At 44.4% G+C, this 5,462-nt stretch overlaps 1 long non-coding RNA gene across 1 annotated transcript; it reads left to right on the forward strand.

Annotated features, from left to right (window-relative positions):
* Window positions 1–769: 769 nt before the first annotated feature.
* On the forward strand, window positions 770–5,014 carry LOC121032803 (uncharacterized). Its single transcript, XR_005791487.1, has 2 exons — window positions 770–2,439; window positions 2,886–5,014. It is a non-coding gene; the product is annotated as an uncharacterized LOC121032803 (long non-coding RNA).
* Window positions 5,015–5,462: the final 448 nt, after the last annotated feature.

Here is a 5,462-nt window from a genome sequence, read left to right on the forward strand (position 1 = left end):
AAACCCCATATTCCTTATACAATCCTATGAAGCATATACTACCTTGTACAAATAGGGCGTGCAATGACATTGAATTGACTGCATAACTATTGACTTTTGTGAAGTGCAAGGCATTGCTAAATGGTCATATGGCCAAGCCATAAACATACAAGGGACAACAGTTCATTCTATGTCTCCGAGAACCGAGTTATCTCACCCCTGCCCAGAGAGAACTTGCTTTCATTGTGTCACTCTTGGCTCTCAGTTAAGCCCATCGCTTTCTACAGAGTGAGTGCAGGGTATCCTCCATGGAAGAGAGGGGCACCTTTTATTCAGAGCACCTCCTATATTTACTTCCAGCCTCCCCATACTCTCTTGGTATGTGCTTCGTTCTAGATGGTGGGCAGTGAAGTCTTTAATTACTGGCATGCAGCCTTCAAGCTCTCTCCTGTCATGCAGTTGAGGGGTCCATGTGCTAGAGGTGGCGTAGTTCCCAGATGGTGAAGCCACTGGTGTCCTGTGTCCCTGAGTATTTGTGGAGCAGTGACCCCACCCACACTTTTTGGACATGTAATGTTAATGAGAAATTCATCTTTGTTTTCCTCTTTAGTTTTGGTTTATTTGTTTTGTTTCCACAGAATGACCTAATGTTATCTTGATCAATGGACAGACTCACAGTTCATGGTAGTGTGTCCAACCACACTGCAGCTACTAGCTGTGACTTGAAAGTAAAAGAAAACAGAGATTAGCATTTGTCCTGAGTGGTGGTAAAACCAATAATAAAGGAAAGAAGAGGCAAAATTCATATATTTTTGTTATGCTTCTGTTATTTCATCTTTAAATTGGAGAAAAAGCTGTTTAAAATACTAGTTTTGCAATATATACTTGGGAAGCTAGATGTGGTATAAAGCCAGGTTTCTCAAACCTGGCTTTATTGATATTTGGGATGGGTAATTCTTTGTTATAGAGGCTGTTGTTATACACCGTCAGTGTTTAACAGCATCCCTGGTCTCTACGCACCAGATGACGATAGCATCACTCACTACCCCCTCCGAGTTGACAATCACAGATGTCTTCAGACATTGCCAGTGGCCCCTGCTATGCAATGTCATCCTCTGGTTGAGAACCGCTGGCACAGAAGAAAGAAACTCTGGCTTAGAATGGGAGGGCTTCTTAAGTTTATTTCTGCCACTCACTAGCTCCCTGATCCTGGGTAACCGAGGCCATGGAGGCTCCAGTTTCCTCATCTATAAAACTGAAATAATAACCACTATTCAGAGCATTCAGAAATTCATGTACACAACACGTTCACTTTTTAAGCTGTAAGGCACTGTGCATATGGAAGTTAAACTCCTCAGGTTGCCATTTATTTTCTATGTTGTGCACAAAAAATGCTTTTAACATAAGAATGTGTACTTCGTGATTTTCTTATCCTCATGATTGAGGGATGCTTCATAGATCATCTTGGGCTGTCAGGTTCGTGTGGGATACCTTCCTGCTTGACTTTCATCCCCTCCCTTTTGATGCCTGTGCCTGTCTTCATATTTCTCCCACCTGCTGGATCTTGTCTTTGGTACCCAGAATACCTTGAAGGTTTTCTACCCTTCACTCATCTGAACCTTTCTTGCTCAATCTAAAGGAACGTGTTTCCCCTCCTGCAAAAGCATCAAACCTCATTCCCTTCAGGTTTGGCTCCCGGCCACTGAAAGTGCTAGATAGTAATGTGATGAACAGGTTGAAAGCTAAGACGGCGAGGCTGATTGGCTTCTACATCTCTCGAGCATCATCTCTCCACAGTTCCACTCCATTTACCCTTACCAACGTTACAATTGCTTTGTGTCCTTGTCAGTACTTGACGTTACCATTCTCTTCAGTTTCAGCAATTCCGGTAGGTCTGTGTTGGTATTTCATTTTGGTTTTAAGAAGGCATTCTCAGAGGTGTGTTCCCTGACCTAAAGAAAAGAGTAATCCCTCGTTACAGGATATGTTGAGAGACTATAGCATCGTGGACTTTCAGGAGACAGGAGGACACATTTTTTGTGAACTTGCTACGTGTTAAACACAACATGAGACATTCCACCCAAATGATTACATTTACTGCTTCCAACTGTTCTATACATGAAGCTTCACTTTTCCCCCTTTATGGATTAAAAAAACAGACTTTGGAAATATTTAATAATTTACCCCAAATCTCATATTTATGAAGTTTTGGCTCACGGCATATCATGCAGATGACTGCAGGTTCCTTCTCACATTGGCACTGATATGGGGAATTGCCTGTTTCTATCGCAGAGAGAGAATAAAATGCTGCCTGTGGAGAGAGGAGAAGTTCAGGGCATTTCGAAGCCATGTTGGGCTTTGTGTGGGAAAGGCAAGAATTGGACCTGGCTGTCAATGTGCTCGGGGCACTTCTGGGCACACCTGTCCACGTTCCTTTGCAAAAACGCACACTCTGACCGGGTAGGCAGTCATACTTTCTGGCTTGCTCTTTAAATGCTTTAATATCCCTTACCTCCTGGTCCCCAAAGCCCCGAGAAGAGATACGGCAGATCCTATCTTCATGTTTGGATTGAGCAGCTGGTACTGGGAATATTTTAGTGATTGTTCAAGGTCACAGAGTAGACAGAGACAGAGCAAGAATCAAGTTCAGGACCCTGTCTGTGTAAAAAATGTCATGATATAATCCCACATGACCTGTTTTCTCAAGGGTCCTCTGTGGCATGCTTAGGTCCGATCGTCTCATAGTTGTCCTATTTTGTTGATCTGACGTTGGATTCAGGAGGGACACAGTGAGTGCAGCAGCACCCATGGTAACAGTTCCTACAGCCAACATTCTCTGACTGCTTCCTCTGTGAGGGACTTTGGCCACACACATGCTCATGGTAGCCCCTCGGGTCTGTCTCCAGATGAGAAGACAGAGCCATGCAGAGGGTCAGACATCTTGCCCAAGGACTGAGCTGGAAACCCAGGCATGTGAGGCACATGAAACACCACGTGTGTTACGCAGCCTTCTGTGAGTATGAAATGTGGTTTTACAGACGGGTCTTCAGGGATCATGAGCGTGGGGCTGGATGGTGTGATTTCAGACCCTGGGCTCAGGGAGACTCTGTGATGAAGCCTTGCCTGCCAGCTTTCACGCGCTTTCCTTGTAACTTCTAACTGAACCAGATAAAGCAGCCACATTCTCTACTTCCTCTCCTCTCTGCTCTTCCCACTTTCTTCTCTTCTTAGTTTTTGGATGGAAACGGCATTATGGTTCATGCACCTTTCTGTAGTGCAGATAAATCAGCTGGCCCTACCCAGAAAGCACTGCTCCACTGTGAGCCCGACTATTCCTTTTGTTACAAATGAAACATTTTGAACATACTCTGGGTTATTGATGCCCATGTACCCAGTGCTGAGATTTTTAACACATGTGAATATTCTGCAGTATTTGCCCTACAACTTTTAAATTAAGAAATGAGATGTTTCAGGTTAGGTTGAGAGTATACCATCCACCCCAGATCAACTTCACAAAACAAAACTTCTGATTTCCCACCAAATATGTTCATGCCTCAGACTCCTCCCTGTCAGTAAAAGGTGTTCACATTCCCCCACCTGCTTAGCATGAAGGATCTTTCCCTGACTCCCGTCTTTCCTTCATGCCGCACCCCTGCAGTGCATCAATTGATCCACGATTTCTCCCAAATACACAGTCTCCCTGTATCATCATCTCCCTCCCAGGCTTTGGTGATCATCTCCCAGATGGTCCCCCTGTTTCCCCCCATCTTCTACAGTCAGTCTGTCACACCACAACCCAGTGATTCCTAAAGAGCAAGTTATATCCAGTCACTGCCAGCTGTGGACTGAAACATTTGTGTCCCTAAAATTCCTGTTAAAACCTAATCCCCAGAGCGAGGTAGTAGGAGGCAGGGCCTTTGGGAAAGGCCTGGGCAGAGCCCAGGCACGAGGCCAGGCTCGAGGCCAGGCTTCGAGCCCAGGCTCGAAGGCACGAGGGCAGAGCCTTCACTAATGGGATTAGGGCCCTAATGAGAGAACCCACGGAGCTCCCTAGCTCCTTCCCCCACGTGAGGACACATCGAGAAGATGGCCATCTGGAAAGTGGGTTCTCACCAGACCCTGAATCTGCTTGCACCTTGATCTTGGACTTCCGGCCTCCAGAACTGTGAGAAACAAATGTCTGTTGTTTATAAGACGCCGAGTCTGTGGTATTCTATTATAGTAGCCTGAACGGACTGAGACACTCCTCATATCGTGTTCAGAAATGATCCACATTTGTCATGGTGGCTACCAGGGGCCAACACCATCTGGGCTATTGGTCTGTCTGGCCTCTTGCCTCCCTCCAGCTCTGGCCTGTCTGCTGCTCCTTGAGCACGTCAAGCTCATTCCTGCTCTGGGCTCTTCTTTCCGGAGAGCTTGTTCCCCAGATCTTCACTGGCTCCTTCCCTTCCTTCCCTCAGATCCCCACTCAAGGGCATGTCCTCTGGGAGATATTCCCACACAGATTCCCTGCATCAGTCCACTGCATTCTCTCCTTCTGCTCCATTTTTCCCATTGTGTTTATAAACAACTGAGATCATTACATATTCATTGGTTTGTCTCTCTCACATCCCTGGACTCGGAATATAAACTTCGTAAATTTGTCTTGTTCTTCACAGCATCCCTCATACCTATGTGTCTGGCACAGAGTACATCCTTAATACGCACTTATTGAATGGGTGACCAGATCTCATTAGCTTGCTTTCCTCCAAAAGTGGCTACTATTTTTAAGTTGATTGGTTTTAAGCCTACTTCCACATTGCTATATTTATCACATATTTATGTACCCATGTAGATTTCGTGTAAACCTGAGTGCAAAATTTTCACACAAATGACATCATATTGTACATATTGCTTTGCAACTTGACTTTTCTTTTCTGATCCCAAAATGTCTTTAGGATTAATCCATGTTGACCCTTGTAGGTTTAGTTATACAACATAACTGTTGTATAGTGTTCCACTGAATGAATAAATGGTTTATTTATCCATCCCCCTACTGAGTTATAGTTAAGTTGTGTTTATTTTGGAGGGAGGGGTCTCTCATGCGCATGGGTGAGAGTTCCTCTAGATAAGACCCATAGAAGTAGAACCATTGGACCAGAGGTTAAGGGCAACTGCAACGTTGCTGGATCTATCAAGTGGCCAAAACTGTTGGTATCATTTTATAAAGTATAATTCCATTTCCCACATCCTAATCAACATTTCTAGTTATCATATTTAAAAATTTTACATATCTGACAGGTGTCTTATGTATCTCATTTTCATCTTGCATTTCCCCCATTATTACACTTGTGTCTTTCTCCTCCCCGTATGCTTATTGGTCATTCAAGTTTCTTCCCTTCTAGGTTCCTTGTTCATATTTGTGCCTGTTTTGCTCTTGGGTTGTTTGTCCCTTATTGGTTTGAAGGGGCTGTTTATGAATGCTCTATAAAAATACTTGGTGG

The sequence above is a fragment of the Herpailurus yagouaroundi genome, unplaced genomic scaffold (assembly GCF_014898765.1).
Source record: "Herpailurus yagouaroundi ecotype Mexico unplaced genomic scaffold, PumYag 142, whole genome shotgun sequence".
NCBI lineage: Eukaryota > Metazoa > Chordata > Mammalia > Carnivora > Felidae > Herpailurus > Herpailurus yagouaroundi.